The following is a 17,542-nucleotide window of genomic DNA, read 5'->3' as shown; positions in this document are numbered from 1 at the left end:
AAGCCATCTCATTGGATGCTTACGGGCAATGGGCCAACTTTTTCCCCAAAACAGGTTTTCGTAAATCTCCCCCCCCCCGGATATTCGGGAAAGTGCCTTCCCAGGCTGGGCCAGAGGAGAAAGTGTAAAGAAACATCGCAACCTGTCTACAGCACCCGGTATTCCCAGGAGGTCAACCATCCCAGTACTGTCCGAGCCCGACCCTGCTTGGCTTCCGAGATCAGACGAGATCGGGCATACCCAGGGTGGTGTGGCCGGTAGACACTGGCTGGCCCCACTCTGTCGCACAAGCAGCTTTCCTCCAGGCCGCGGACCGTTGCGCAAAGGGCTGGACAGCAGGTAGCGCACCCCTGCGTGCATGTCCATCCCCCCAGTCACCCATGTCACCCATGTTCACCTTCCTGTCACCCATGTCCACCCCCCATCACTCATGTCCACCCGCACTAACACATGTCCCCCCACCTATCATCCCCGTCACCCATGTCCACCCCCCTCTCACCCATGTCCACCCTCCTGTCATCCACGTCTGCCTTGTCCACTCCCCGGTCCATCCCTGTCACTCATGTTTACCCCCCTGTCTACCCCCGTTGTCTACTCTGTCACCCATGTCCACCCTCCTTTTCACCCATCTGTCCCTTTGTTACCCCAGTCCACCCCTCTGTCACTCCTGTCCCTCTTTTACCCCCTTGTCCACCCCTCTGACCCCCTGTCCACCCTCCTGTCACCCATGTCCACCCCCTGTCCACCCCTCTGTCACCCCTATGCCCCCGTCACCCATGTTCACTCTTCTACACCCATCTATCACCCTTGTACACCTCCCTACACCCCTCTGTACACTCCTCTACACCCCAGGGTGGTGTGTAGCCAGCAGGAGGTCTCCCCCTGGCACGTTTGGCTCCAGAATTTCCACTCCTGCCACCACGCTGACTACCAACCGTGCTACCGCCTTGCTGCCTCAAGGGTAACCTGCAACTCTCTTCTCCTGATGATGATGAAACTCCTTCTGCACCCGGCTCCCAATTGCGATCGGCTTCATCATCATCAACAGGTGTGCACGTCACTGATGTCTTCCTCAGGTTCCCCAACAGTGTCTGCTTCAGGACCCTGAACCCTTGCAACACCGCCTCCCACGTCACTCTCCGAATCATTACCTGGCCGCCTAGCTGAGCAAGCGGCGCATGTCTCCTCCCCTTCTTGGCTGGGCAGTAGCTGCTGACTGTCCTCTATTAGATAGTCCTCAGTGAATAGTGGAGCTGAACCCACAGCATAAGATACTTCTCTAGGAGAGGGAACAGCATAGGACAAAGGCAATGGGAGGACACGGACTGCTCCCGGGCCATGCCAACTGAGGGTTGTGTCTGAGGAACTCACCTACTGTTGACTGGGGGTGTCAGATATCACTTGTGATGATGTGGATGAGCGTGTTAACCAATCGAAGACGGCAGATGGGTTGCTGGTCGAGACACGACCGCTGGCTGATAACGGGAGCTCAGGCCTCTCGCTGCGACTCCTGCAGCCACTCGCCCCTAGTCTGCTGCCAACTCTGCCTGAAGTATTTAGGCCTCTGCCACTCCTCTGTGCATGTCCTGGCACTTCTCTGCCTGACATACTTAGTGCATATATGAGGGTATTGCAATACGCTACACTACTCTTTAAACAATTTTTGTCTAGAACAGCCGCAGGTGATTACTTATGGCTGTCCTTTCACAGTATGTAGGCCCCTGAAAGATTAACAGGTACAAAAAGGTACGCTACTTGGATGTACGTATGCGGTATGCTTTGATGAGGGCAGAAATATGCGCAACAATACGCAGAAAAAACTATGTATTTTTGTAAAACACCAGCCAGTGAGTACTATTGTTTGGACTTTCACAGTATGTAGCCCCTTGACAGATTAACAGGTACAAAATGGTACAATACTTTGATGTACGTATGCAGTATGCACTGATGAGGGCAATAATATGCGCAACAATACGCAGAAAAAACTCTGCATTTTTGTAAAACACCAGCCGGTGAGTACTATTGTTTGGACTTTCACAGTATGTAGCCCCTTGACAGATTAACAGGTAGAAAATGGTACAATACTTGGATGTACGTATGCGGTATGCACTGATGAGGGCAGTAATATGCTAATATACGCAACTATATGCAAAAAAAATCAGTATTATTTGTAAAACACCAGCCGGTGAGTACTATTGTTTGGACTATCACAGTATGTAGCCCCTTGACAGATTAACAGGTACAAAATGGTACAATACTTGAATGTACGTATGCGGTATGCACTGATGAGGGCAGTAATATACGCAACTATACACGGAAAAAAATCTGTATTTTTGTAAAACACCAGCCGGTGAGTACTATTGTTTGGACCATCACAGTATGTAGCCCCTTGACAGATTAACAGGTATAAAATGGTACAATACTTGGATGTATGTATGCAGTATGCACTGATGAGGGCAGTAATATGCACAACTATACGCAGAAAAAAATCAGTATTTTTGTAAAACACCAGCCGGTGAGTACTATTGTTTGGACTATGACAGTATGTAGCCCCTTGACAGATTAACAGGTACAAAATGGTACAATGCTTGTATGTACGTATGTGGTATGCACTGATGAGGGCAGTAATATGCGCAACTATACGCAGAAAAAAAAAGTGTATTTTTGTAAAACACCAGCCGGTGAATACTATTGTTTGGACTTTCACAGTATGTAGCCCCTTGACAGATTAACAGGTAAAAAATGGTACAATACTTGGATGTACGCATGCGGTATATACTGATGAGGGCAATAATATGCGCAACAATACGCAGCAGAAATAAGTATTTTTTAAAAACACCAGCAGGTGATTACTTTTTCGAGGAGTAGGAACTTTCCTTGTATCTAGACTTGTTACAGATACGGAATAGTAGACTGCTTTGATGTAGGCATGTGTTATGCACATATGAGGGCAGACATATGCCCTACAGTCCGCAGAAAAATAATGTATTTGTGAACAGCAGCAGGACCCAACAGTGCAGCACCACAAAAAAAAAAAATACAGGGATTAAACCCTAAATTGCACTCTGTCACACAATTCTGAGCAGCAGATGATTTGTGGAGCAAAAAAAAACACTGAATTGCGCTGAAAAATGAGGTCGTAAGATGGTTCATAAAGTTCAGGCAGCTTGTTGATCTGTATGAGGCAGAACAGCTATCTGCCCCTCTCTGCTGCAATGCTCAATAACGTGAATAGGAGGTTTATATATCGTAAGATCCTTCTTAGAACACCAAAGCACTCTGCACTCCTGTCTTTCCCCAATGCTGATGTGAGTAGCAGTTGCAGTGTAACGCTGTGGTATAAGCTATTCACACACACACAGTCCCGTCCTCTCCATCTGAGTGCATAGATGAAATGAAGAGAGGCAAGATGGCCGCCGATTATATAGGGGCTGTGACATCACAGGGGTCAGTGAACACTGATAGGCTGCATCTGTTACGCCGAGCGCTCCGGGTCCCTGCTCCTCCCCGGAGCGCTCGCGGCGTTCTCCTCTCTGCAGTGCCCCGCTGACCGGGAGCGCTGCACTGACATTCGCGATGGGGATGCGATTCGCATAGCGGGACGTGCCCGCTCGCGAGTCGCATCCCAAGCCACTTACCCGTCCCGGTCCCCGGCTGTCATGTTCTGGCGCGCGGCTCCGCTCTCTAGGGCGCGCGCGCGCCAGCTCTCTAAGATTTAAAGGGCCAGTGCACCAGTGATTGGTGCCTGGCCCAATCAGTCTAAATAAGCTTCCACCTGCTCCCTGTCCATATAACCTCACTTCCCCTTCCCTTCCTGGCCGGATCTTGTTGCCTTGTGCCAGAGAAAGCATTTAGTGTTGTCCAAAGCCTGTGTTCCAGATATCCTGCTATCCTCATTGACTACGAACCTTGCCGCCTGCCCTGACCTTCTGCTACATCTGACCTTGCCTCTGTCTAGTCCTTCTGTCCCACGCCTTCTCAACAGTCAGCGAGGTTGAGCCGTTGCCGGTGGATACGACCTGGTTGCTACCGCCGCAGCAAGACCATCCTGCTTTGCGGCGGGCTCTGGTTAAAACCAGTAGCAACCCTAGAACCGGTCCACTGACACGGTCCACGCCAATCCCTCGCTGACACAGAGGATCCACATCCAGCTAGCCAAATCCTAACAGCATCTCACATGTGATTCAGGGTCAGCCCGCCTACCTTCATTCCCACTGCTGTTTCCCGCCCTCCCATAATCCCCTGCCCCATGTACTCACATGTGGAGCCGCTATTTTAGGTCTCCAATAGCCTGGAATGCTGTAAAATGGAGTTTAATGAAGCGATTCGCGCTATATAATCGTGGCGATATTCGCATTCGTTGCGAATCAAATTTTTCATGAAATGTGTAACGAATTCGGGTTCATCAGCTTTGGTTCGCTCATCTCTAGTGATCATGACAGAAAAGAAATCCAAATAGTAAAGAATTTCCTCTGTAGTATACAGCCGCTAATAAGTACTGGAAGGATTAAGAATTTTTAATAGAAGTAATTTACAAATCTGTTTATCTTTCTGGCACCAGTTGATTTATAAAGAAAAAAGAGTTTTCCACCTAAATACCCCTTTCTCATACATATCAATGCAGTTCTATTGAACTTCACTAATCTGTGTGATCTGTGCTCATTTGGTAGAGCCAAGGCAGGTTCAATCAAATACAGATCCACAGCAGCCATAGAAGGATAAGTAAGCAATCCGGCTACCTCAACAGTGGATTGCCCTCCCCACGATTGCACTCCTGTGGGGGGAGAGCATTTAAATGTCCCTTGAGACACCGCTGTCAGCTTTGACAGCAGCGATCTAAAGGGTTGATAGTCACCCTGAAATCAGCTGGGTAAGGCTGGGTTCACACCACGTTTTTCAAATACGGTAACCGTATACAGTTTTCCGCAAAAAAACGTATACGACCGTATCCGAAACCGTATGCATAGAGAATGCATTGTAAACCGTATTCCAAATGTTGAGTATGGTTGCATCCGTTTTGCCTCGGATACGGTTTTGCCGATTTTTCAACCGTAGGCAAAAACGCTGTCGACCACGTTTTTGCCTCCGGTTGGAAAACCGTATGTGAACCGTATGCGGTTCTTTTAACATTGTTGTCTATGAGAACCGTACACAGAATTTCAGAATACAGTTGCACACGGTTTTTCTAATCCGTTTTTGGAGTTGACACATGCGCAGATTGGAATTTCAATAGAATAGTAACTTTATTAAATTGCTGGAAAACTAATTCCAACAAAATAGCAAAACCGTTGGCAAAAACTGATGCAAACGGATAGAACCATACGGGGAAAAACCGTATACGTTTTAATTTGGAGTCATACGGTTGTATACGGTTGCATACAGTTTTTGCCATATGTTTTTTAGCGGAAAACCGTATACGGTAACCGTATTTGAAAAACGTGGTGTGAACCCAGCCTAACCTGCTCCATACACCCTGAGCGCCGTGGGGTTGACGATCCGGCTCTGCTTGCCCGAAGCAAAGCCAAATGCTTCCACTGGAAAACATTTTTTTATCAACTGGTGACAGAAAGTTAAACCTATTTTTAAATTACTTCTTTAAAAAAATCTTAAACCTTCCAGTACTTATCAGCTGCTGTATGATCAACAGGAAGTTCTTTTATTTTTGAATGTCCTTTCTGTCTGACCATAGTGCTCTCTGCTGACACCTCTGTCCATGTCAGGAACTGTCCAGAGCAGGAGAGGTTTGCTATGGGGATTTGCTCCTGCTCTGCACAGTTCCTGACATGGACAGAGGTGTCAGCAGAGAGCACTGTGGTCAGACAGAAAATAAATTTGAAAAGAAAATAACCTCCTCTGTAGCATAAAGCAGCTGATAAGTACTAGAAGGATTAAGATTTTTAAATTGAAGTAATATACAAATCTGTTTAACTTTTTGGCACCAGTAGATAAAAAAAAAAAAGATAGTTTTCCACTGGAGTACCCCTTTAATGAAACATACCATAATAGGATCATTAAATATATATTTATATGTGTGTGTGTGTGTATATATATATATATATAGATATATATATATATTTTTTTTTTTTATGTATATTTATTGACCTGCGTTCACTGACTTCTTTTTTCTTCTTCTTTTTTTATTATTGCATGTACCAGTCATGAAATATATTTATTTATTTAATTTTACTTATTAATTATTTAATGTGTATTTTAAGGTACTTATGGTGACTGCAGCTTACAAGTGACTACAGAACTGCTAGGACAGTCAGGCAAAATACTTATCAGGCAGATATGGCTAACAGGTAACATCTTCTCTGTTGTTCTTACCCCAGACCCTTAGTTCTCCTCCAGATCCATCTTTCCCATTCTCCCTCAAACACTAAATCCCACCAGACTCCTCTGCCCCCCCCCCCCCCCCGAGTCCTTTGTCCTCCCCTTTTCTAGACCTCTCTGTCCACCCCAGACTCTTGTCCTCCTCCACCAGAACTCATAGAATGTGTCGGCAGATAAGAACCATTTGGCTAATCTAGCCTGCCCAATAATGGCCCCAAGCCCCTCTGTCTTCTCCAGACCCATTTTGTCCTCCTCCTATAGACCTCCGAGTCCTCCTTCAGACTCTTTTGTCTCCCCCAGACCCCTTAATCCCAAAGACTCCTTGCCCATACTCCTTGCCCTCCTTCCCAGACCCTTTGTCCCCTTCTCTATACTGCTCTAACTGCATCCCCATATCGGCCATATCCAGGGTGGTGTGGTCATAGGCAAAGACAGGCCTTTCTACTGCTCTATTAAATAAGCAAAAACAATATTCAAACTTAGTTTTACAATTGAATTCATTCATTTTATTGCTTCAGAAAGTTCCTGAGAGTCCTAAAAAGGGATACAAAATCACCTGATTATATCTGTTTCCTTTGTGTATACAAGTTTATTATGACAAGGCCTATAAACAGGCGCCAGCTATCTAGGTTGCATAGTAAATTTTAAGGTTAAGGGTGCATTGGAGTAAATGTTTTATCACTATGTCTTACAAGGAAAGCCTCATGTAAAATGAATATAGGGTAGAAATACAGGGTGGGCCATTTATATGGATACACCTTGATAAAATGGGAACGGTTGGTGATATTAACTTCCTGTTTGTGGCACATTAGTATATGTGAGGGGGGAAACTTTTCAAGATGGGTGGTGACCATGGCGGCCAATTTGAAGTCGGACATTTTGAATCCAACTTTTGTATTTTCAATAGGAAGAGGGTCATTTGACACATCAAACTTATTGGGAATTTCACAAGAAAAACAATGATGTGCTTGGTTTTAACATAACTTTATTCTTTCAGGAGTTATTTACAAGTTTCTGACCACTTATAAAATGTGTTCAATGTGCTGCCCATTGTGTTGGATTGTCAATGCAACCCTCTTCTCCCACTCTTCACACACTGATAGCAACACCGCAGGAGAAATGCTAGCACAGGCTTCCAGTATCCGTATACACTGCTATATACTACTATATACACCGCAGGAGAAATGCTAGCAAAGGCTTCCAGTATCCGTATACACTGCTATTTTCTACTATATACACCGCAGGAGAAATGCTAGCACAGGCTTCCAATATCCGTAGTTTCAGGAGCTGCAGAATGGGCAAAACAAAAATTGGAACAGGACCCTCAGTTTACTAGTGTTGAGCGGCATAGGCCATATTCGAATTCGCGAATATATGGACGAATATTCGTCATATATTTGCTAAATTCGCATATTCGTAATATTCTCGTTTTATTTTCGCATATGCGAAAATTCGCGTATGCGAAAAGTAACATATGCGCAAATTAGCATATACAAAATTAGCATAAGCGAAAATTCACATATGCGAAAATTAGCATATGCTAATTTTCGCATATGCGAAAATTCACACACCAGTCTCACACAGTAGTATTAGAGCCTTCTTTACACCACACAAGCTGGAAGCAGAGAGGGATGATCACTGTGATGTGTACTGTGAAAAAAAAACCCAAAAAAACGAATATTCGTAATTACAAATATATAGTGCTATATTCCCGAATATTCCGAATTCACGAATAAACACTACAGTTCAACAGTTCAACTACTATTCGCGATCAACACTACAGTTTACGCAGAAGATTTTGTTCAGTGATGAGGCAAACTTTTATGTGAATGGTGAAGTTAACAAACAAAACCACCGCTATTGGTCTGACACTAACCCACATTGGATAGATCCCTCCAAGATTGTTGGAACACAAAAATTGATGGTATGGTGTAGTATATGGGGTACAAAGATAGCGGGGCCATTCTTCATCAATGGAAACCTCAAGGCCACTGGATATGCGAAATTGCTAGATGATGATGTGTTTCCCTCTTTATGCACTGAAGCTGGCACGTTCCCTGAGTTTTTCCAGCAAGATGGTGCACCACCACATTATGAGTGTCAGGTCCGAGCATTCCTAGATGAACAGTTTCCTGGAAAGTGGATTGGTCATCGTGGGCCAGTTGAATGGGCCCCAAGGTCTCCCGATCTGACCCCCTTAGATTTTTATCTTTGGGGTCATCTGAAGGCAATTGTCTATGCTGTGAAGATACGAGATGTGCAGCACCTATAACTATGGATACTGGAAGCCTGTGCTAGCATTTCTCCTGCGGTGTTGCTATCAGTGTGTGAAGAGTGGGAGAAGAGGGTTGCATTGACAATCCAACACAATGGGCAGCACATTGAACACATTTTATAAGTGGTCAGAAACTTGTAAATAACTCATGAAAGAATAAAGTTATGTTATACCAAGCACATCATTGTTTTTCTCGTGAAATTGATGTCACATGACCCTCTTCCTATTGAAAAAACAAAAATTGGATTCAAAATGGCCAACTTCAAAATGGCCACCATGGTCATTACTGCCAAACTGGAACTGGTTTTAAAAAAATGGAAGTGATGCAAATCTTTTCATTATACCTTTTCTCTGTATTTTTTTTTTATTTTTATTTTTGCCCTTATTTTTTGCCCTTAGTTTTGGCTTACAAAAACTGATACAAAATACTGCAAGTGCATCCAAAAAGGCAAAAAGTGCAAATAAAAATCCAACACCACTCCCATTTGCAGAATCTAAGTGTTCCCCCTAGATTTTTCCCAGAGCCTTGTGCAAAAAAAGATGCATTTGCCTGCTATGGACCTAGGTTGTGTTTGCAAAGTCAGATGACAGGCCAGACAGAAAGAGAGTACAGATAAACCAAAACAGAAGGCAAAAGGGTAGTTAAAAAACACAGTCCAAGGCCTATAAGTCCGGGGAGCGTAGATAATCTATAAATCAGTGCACAAGGGGTAAATCATGGTACTTATCCAAGGGTCAGAAGCCAAAGCATGCCATCAATGCCACAGATACAAGCCCAGAACCTATGCACTTACCTTGGATATGTTCCTGGATCAAAAAAAAAAATTAAGCCTATGATTCCTGGTGATGTCATTGTACCATAGAGAAGAAAGAGAAAGAGATATCATGAAAAAAAGCACAGAGGGGAGGGGGCTTGGAAGGTAGGCATGGAGACCATTGTATGTGAGGGGGAGGGCCTCAATTACGGAGAAGGGGGTCAAATGAACCAGTATATATGAGAAAGGGGGCCATGAGCAGCAGTCTGTGAGAGAAGGGGATGGAGAGATGTGTGTGATCTTGGGACTGAATTAAAGGGGTTATTCCAAAATTTGAACTTTTATCTATTCAAAGGATAGGTGATAATTAGCTGATCAGTGGGGGTCTCACCAATGGGACCCCCACCAATCACAAAGACATAGGCCTCTTGTTGCTCGAGTGAATGAAGCAGCAGCACACATGCTTGGCCACTGCTCTACTCACTCTTTATTGAACTTCTAAAGATAGTTGAGCACTGTGCTCAGCTATCTTTAGAGGTCCCATAGAAAGTGAATGGAGGGGGGCTAGGCATGTTTTCTGCTGCTCCATTCACTCAAGAAACATGGGGCCTCGTGATCAGACTCAGAGAAATCAGATAGTTATCACTAGTGTTGCTCACGAATATTCGCAATTCGAATTTTATTCACGAATATCGCATATTCGCGAATCTGCGAATATTCGCGAATATAGCGCTATATATTCGTAATTACGAATATTCGTTTTTTTTTTTTTTTTTCACAGTACACATCACAGTGATCATCCCTCTCTGCTTCCAGCTTATGTGGTGTAAGAAAGCTCTAATACTACTGTGTGAGACTGGTGTGCGAATTTTCGCATATGCGAAAAGTTGCATATGCTGATTTTCGCATATGCGAATTTTAGCTTATGTTAATTTTGTAAATGCAAATTATGTTAATTTTCGCACACGTGAATATTCGCATATGCGAAAATAAAACGAGAACATTACGAATATGCGAATATTCGCGAATATGACGAATATTCGTCCATATATTCGCGAATATTCGCGAATTTGAATATGGCCTATGCCGCTCAACACTACTTATCACTTAGCCTGTGGATAGGGGATTTGTTGGAATCTATGGATAACCCTTTTGTAAGCTGGTCTGTGGCCTGTTGTTTTGTAGTTATGCCAAGGCTTTCATCTTTATCCCTATGCTCAGACTATATTATATCTTGGAATAGGGCACCATTGTAGGTAAAGTATTGGGGGCACAAAGGGCAGCAGCATTCAGAGTATTGGTGATAGCAGCAGGATGGAAGTATTAAAAGTTATGGGATTTTGTTAGGGGGGGGGCACAGATGTCTGGGCAGTATAAAAACCCACACAATCCCAGCAATATACACTGGCAGTAGTTAGAAAAAGAAGGGGCTACTTGGCTAATGGGGACGGGGCTAACTTTCTATTGGGGAGGACTGCTTGCCTACTGTAGGGCTCCCTGACTAATTTGGAGTACCTGCCTACTAGGGGAACTACTTGCCTAATGGGGAGAACTTCCTGCCTCCTGGGGAGACTGCTTGTCCACTGGGGACTTCCTGCCTACTAGGGAGGCTACTTTCCTACTGGGGAGGGGTCACCTGACTTATTGGGAGAAGTGCGTGACTACTGGGAGGGATTACCTACCTACTAGGGGACTGACTGTCTAATAGGGGGAGGGGGAGGGTTACCTGCCTGCTGAAGGACTAAATGCTACTGTGGTGTCCCGGTACCGCATCCTATATGGTACCTATGTATGTGTGGGTCCCCATAGCCAGAGTCCCTAGGACGTAGGGATCCCTGTAATGTAGTTTAACCCCTTGTCGCCTCTATTTCTACTAATAGACAAGTGGTCTATATAAGGTTAATGTAAATATAATGATATAGCTGTAAATAAATGGTAAATTACCTGTACCATAGCGTTGCATGTGACTAGGTGAACTCTATGGTATTAAGCTTAAGGACCTTTGGAGGCCCTGTGACGTAAGCAATCCCATTACTCTCTGTAATGGTGAATGGCAGATGTTCGGACCAATCAGGTTCACCCTGCCCCCTGCCCATATAAGGGAGCGGCGGACATCTTCTCTCTCTCTTTTTCCTGGGCAAGAAAGCAAGCAAGACCTGTACAGCAACTAACACAGTGAGTTAGGCCCGAGCCCTGCAGCAACGGCTGAACAATTCCAAATATAGAGTGTATCAATTCCCAGACACTCTGCAGCATCACCGGACCTAATAATAACCCTAAATCTGGACGGATCTGCAAATATCTACCCTAAATTCAGAGACTGTTTAAATATCAAGGTCCGCAACAACTGTCAATCACTAAGTCAAGTAAAAACTGTTTATATGAGACTTTTACCATGCCTTGGATACTGCAAGCACTTTAGTAAAGTTGTTCAAGTTCAAAGTAAATCTTCTTGTGGACCTTCAGTCATTTCATGCACCTATCGTTACTGGGAAGGGCGGCGATAGGCCGGAACATTGATTCAGCATACCAGCCCTCAGCCTGTACTACAGGGTTAACATTAACCCCTCATATACCGATACCATACCTCCACTACCATACACCCCCCAAGGGCTACCACAAAGCCTGTTTGGCGTTGCACGAACAGGATTCGGGTGTGTGTCTACTATTGCCACTAGTGAAAGTGAACTCCCCCCCAGGAAACGAGCTTTATTTATGTGTTGCTATGTGCAAGAACAGTGCTTGCGGTGCACCATACAAGGGGGCCAAGAGAAAAGTAAGGGGGGAGGCGAAGATTTGTCTACAGTTGAAATGTGTAAACTGCGTAATGAGCTCCTGCTGCGATCCTCTGGTCCGGTCGGAACAGGCAGAGCTGAACTGCTGCCAGAAAAGTGCACGAAGAAAGCCCGCGCTGTGCCACGCCCCGCCCCTGGCGTGGACGCCAAGTTGCTGTATCCCAGCCGAAAGGGAACTCAGAGATGCAGGAGTTGTTTCTGGAGGGACCGTAAGTCGGGGCTGCACCTATAGCGTCCTTCCCGCCCAGCGCCATTTTGGAGAAGCCTACAATAAAAGACGCCACGCAGAGCAACCTCTTCAGTCTGCAGAGAGAACCGGAGAGTACAGACATGGCGGAGAGCAGCGTTCCACTTGGTCAAGTTGGCAACACGGAAAGTTGTGGCAGTCGCAGCCCAACTTTTTCAAGAGCTTGCTGACCGTCTGCAGCGGTTGTCAATAGATGAAGAGGGGGCTTGCAATCTTCCCCCACTGCCTGATGATGACGACGATTGGCAAGAGACACCTCCAGCGAACAGTGCAGGGACACCTGGAGGTGCGTCACCGGTGAGATTGTCCTCTCACCACAGGACCTGGGGCTCGTGGGCCGAGCTCCCGTCGGAGGAGTCTGCTGTGAGTACCCCGCCAGAGGCGGCCTATTCTTCCTCCTCCAGCCCTGAGGTCATTCCTCGCTCAAGCTTGCCAAGTGCACGACCGTACTCACCAAAATTGCCGAAATGGGTGTTCGGAGATGAGCCGGAGCTGATCGAGTACATGCACAGAGTACTTCAACCGTTACCTGGGAAAACACTCCCACCAATCCCAATTGCAGAAAGGGAAAGGGCCCGTCAAGAAGCCGAGCTGGCCGAATTGATGGAAAAGTTAAAGGCCCGACTCAAGGAACTCTATGCTCCAAAGCACGTACACTTGCCTTATGAAGAAAGAGTGCGGTATCAAGAAAAAACCAAAGAAATGGAGGCATTGTAAATGGGATCACCCCCGAGAAGGGGAGGAGCCATTAGAAAGGAGAAGAGCAACTGTGGCCAAGTTCGACAAGGTCAGAGGTTATGGGACACTCCTTGACTGCCACACTGGGCAGACCATCCTCGTAAACCGGCGAGCAGTGCAAAGGCCATATCTCCATAAGAAGTTCAACACCTTGGAGGTGGGTGAAATTGTGGAGTACACCCCCGTCCAGAGCCTTCGTGGAGAATGGGCTGCAGCGGTCACCAGACCAACAGCCCCAACACAGCTTCCTTTCAAATATTTCCCATCAACGGATTGGGAGTCCGATCCCTTCAACTTGAGGCCGACAAGGTCTGCTCCTAAAGCCTCCACCAGCGTACCCAAGCAGGAGGAGCCTAAAGAGTCAAGTTCATCATCTCCTATGTACAGCAAAGAGTCAAGTGCATCACCCTCTACGTACAGCAACGAACCAAGTTCTTCATCTTCTTCATACCGTCGAGAGTCAAGTTCTGCACAGGGTGAAGAAAACAGGCCATAGTTGCAGCCACCCAAGTCGGTACCTAGACCCTCTCGGAGTAATGAGAGTTTGTCTAACCCTGGGGTACCCACAGATGTACCGAGGCACTCTCTGAGCAGTGAGAGTTTGCCAGTTCCTAAGGTACCAACGAAAGGGTCATGGGTTGTTCCTAATTTGGAGATGGTGCTCAAGCCCTATTGTCCCGTTGTGATCCCGGCTAGTAAGCCTATAACCCCTTCTCAAGCTGCCTTCCACAACTCCATTCTCACCAATGTGGTGTGGCAAAGCTATGTCAAGTCTGATCCTGCCCCTGATGTTGGCAGGTATAGGGGAACCAAGAGAGGCACTACAAGAGTGAAGAAGAACATCTTCTAAAGAGACTCTAAAGTAATGTCATATTGTTTTTCTGTCTAACCATTTTGTCTTACAGTAACCAAGTTCAAGAAAAGTGCCTAGCAGGACTGTGCTAAGTTTGTTTCAGTTTAAAGTTCAGCAACGTAACCACTAAGCTTGTGCCTGACTATTAAGTCAAGAGACTCCTAGCCTGTAGGAGATTCATCAGGGACTGTACCAGGCTGAGTTGTGGTTAAGGCCATGTTCACTTTTCAATTGAACTCCTAGTGTAGGTGGACTGCTGATCCTTACACGCCAATTTGTATATTGCCTTGGACTCCAAGTGTAGGTGGACTGCTGATCCTTACACACCTGCTTCATGTATATACCACCAGCTTCATAAGAACTCTTATGATAAATGTTGCACTTATCGGTTGAATGCACCTGAAATATGTTGGAGTTTTGATAAATGTATAGTAAATTTGTATATGGTTCTGTACACAGAAAGATGTCCTTGTGTCTGTGTACATAAATAGTAAGTACGGTTTGTACATAGAAAATATAGTCAAATGTCTATGTACATTAAAATAACTCAGAGTTGTACATGGAAAATATCGACGTACTGCACGTGTACACTCAACACTAAAAACATAACTAATTCTTGTACATACAAATGTATAATAAAGCAAAGGTGTTTAGTAGGTAACTCAGCAGGGGACACCTCGGCTCCTCCGAGGGTAGTATTATTGTTGTCACCCATCGCTAGCACCTCTCCCAATCAAAAAGGATAGGGAGGATTGCCTTTCAAATAGTACTTGCACAGAGAACCATAGATTACTCACTTAATGTACTACCTCAAATTTCTCTAGTACATAAATCAAAATAAATATCTCACTTAAGAAAACACTTAGGAATTGTAGCATATTGATACCCAATTCCTGCCACTGTTAGGTACACTTCTTTTCTCCTTTCATTGCGTGTGTGAGATGCTCTGCCTGGCCAGTAGGTGCTCTTACAAATACAAAAATAAACACGTAATTCTAAGAATAACCTAGTAGGTTGGTTTGGAAGCACTATAGGGGTAAGTAGCGTGTAGTTGATAGACCCTAGCAGCCACCCTTACTGTGACCTAGCTTCCAGCTAGCCAGTATACCTTTCGTGTACTAACTAACAGGTAACTTATTGTTGGCGAATAGAATATGTGAGATAATACAAATGTCTAGTCAACTTGAAGCTAACTGTATAGAGAGCTGTACTAATGTCTAGTTAGCCTTATATATAGAAGTGTGTGCTAATGTTCAGTTTAGCCTCATAAAAATGTATAGAGAGCTAATAAAGTGTCTTAGGAGCTAGCAACTACATGTCAGATAGCTGCCTAAATTGTCTAGTAAGCTTCAAAATGTATCATAAGTTTGATAAAGTTGTATAGGAAGCTAGAAACTAAAGTATAGATAGCTTTTTTAAATGTCTAGATAGCATTATATGTCTAGATAGGTTTCTAATTGCCTAATCCAGATACTATTAAAAGTATCAACAGAATGTAAATGTGTTTAGTCTACTTAGGATGTATAGCAAAAGTACAGATCATTCTGTTCTATAGCATCCTGTTCTAGTCCTAGTCCCTCTGTCTCAGGGGACAGACGTCGAGGCCGACTTATCTTTAGTAAGGGGGTTTGTGGTGTCCTGGTACCACATCCTATACGGTACCTATGTATGTGTGGGTCCCCATAGTCAGAGTACCTAGGACGTAGGGATCCCTGTAATTTAGTTTAACCCCTTGCCGCCTCTATTTCTACTAATAGACCAGTGGTCTATATAAGGTTAATGTAAATATAATGATATAGCTGTAAGTAAATGATTATTTACCTGTACCATAGCTTTGCAGGACCTGCTGGTCATGTGACTAGGTGAACTCTATGGTATTAAGCTTAAGGACGTTTGGAGGCCCTGCGACGTAAGCAATCCCAATAATCTCTGTAATAGTTAATGGCAGATGTTCGGACCAATCAGATTCGCCCCGCCCCGCCCCCTGCCCATATAAGGGAGCGGCGGCCATCTTCTCTCTCTCTTGTTCCTGGGCAAGCAAGCAAGCAAGACCTGTACAGCAACTAACGCAGTGTGTTAGGCCCGAGCCTTGCGGCAACGGCTGAACAATTCCAAATATAGAGTGTATCAATTCCCAGACACTTTGCAGCATCACCGGACCTAATAATACCCCTAAATCCAGACGGATCTGCAAATATCTACCCTAAATTCAGAGACTGTTTAAATATTAAGGTCCGCAACAACTGTCAGTCACTAAGCGAACTAAAGACTGTTTATATGAGACTTTTACTGTGCCTTGGATACTGCAAGCACTTAAGTAAAGTTGTTCAAGTTCAAGTTAAATCTTCTTGTGGACCTTCAGTCATTTCATGCACCTATCGTTACTGGGAAGGGCGGTGATAAGCTGGAACATTGATTCAGCATACCAGCCCCCAGCCTGGGGTCACGAACTATAGGGTTAACATTAACCCCTCATATACCGATACCATACCACCACTACCATACACCACCCAAGGGCTATCACACTACTAGTGGGACTGTCCACTTACTAAGGGGACTAGCTGGATACTGGTTATACATACCTGCCTACTGGGGAGACTGCTTGCCTGCTGGGCGGGCCACCTAGCTGTTGGTGGGCTGACTACCTGCCTGCTGTGGAGACATACCTACTTAATGGGGGAACTACCTAACTGTTGTGGGAGAAAAACAAAAAGGGAACCTATCTTCCTAATGGGGTACCCATTTACCTACCAACTTTTACTTTGCAGCATGTTTTTCTGGCACTCTCTGCAAAAAAGTCATGAAAGAAGTTATCATGGCGGGAAGAAAAAGGAAAGAGACAGCCCCCAGAATGTAAAGCATGGGAGCAGAGGTGGCCCATGACAGGAACAGATCAGGAGCAGGGTTATTGGTGGGTAAGGGGTTAAGTTGAGGTCAGGAAAAGGTGGTGGTGGGGGGGAGGGTTGCCCAGAGAATGAGAAGAAGCCAGGAGTAAAGTTGTGGTCACCTGGCTGTGAAGATGTCTGCTGCGCTGGAGGAGCTGCTGAGTTGAGTCTGAGAAGAGGCACTGCTCAGAGGGTCCTGAGGGGAGGACCAACTACTGGGGTCCTCTTCGGTTGCTGGGGCCCCAGGTGAACAGGGGGCCCCGCGGACGAGTTCCAGCAGTTTCGCCCGCCATCTCTTCTCAGCCCGGATGTCGTGCCCCACTCCCACTGCCGCCATGAGAGCTCTATCTGGAACCCTCCTGCTCCCTCTGCCCGGCTTGTAGCTGCAGCCAGAGGCAAGGGTGCGGGAAGGAATCTCCGCGGCCGGCAGCAGGTGGGGAAGTCAGTGGGGAAGATCTTAGCCACCCCCAGTCCGGAGAGAAGAGGTGGTGGACGGGAGGCTATGGCCGGGCCCTGCACTGAGGATCCGACGGAGGACAGAGGCAAATCGTCTCACTGGTGGCCCAGCGGGGCACACAGGAACCTGCAGCTGCGGCCAATGGGAGACAGGCCAGGACTGCTTCCTGTGCTGCGGCCTCTCAGGAGAAGGGGGTCGGAGGCC

General features: G+C 45.6%; 1 pseudogene; it reads right to left on the bottom strand.

Moving 5' to 3' along the window:
- Window positions 1–143: 143 nt before the first annotated feature.
- Window positions 144–263, bottom strand: LOC130274961 (5S ribosomal RNA; annotated as a pseudogene).
- Window positions 264–17,542: the final 17,279 nt, after the last annotated feature.

This window comes from Hyla sarda, chromosome 5 (genome assembly GCF_029499605.1).
Source record: "Hyla sarda isolate aHylSar1 chromosome 5, aHylSar1.hap1, whole genome shotgun sequence".
Taxonomy (NCBI): Eukaryota; Metazoa; Chordata; class Amphibia; order Anura; family Hylidae; genus Hyla; species Hyla sarda.
This window is presented reverse-complemented; position numbering and strand designations above follow the sequence as displayed.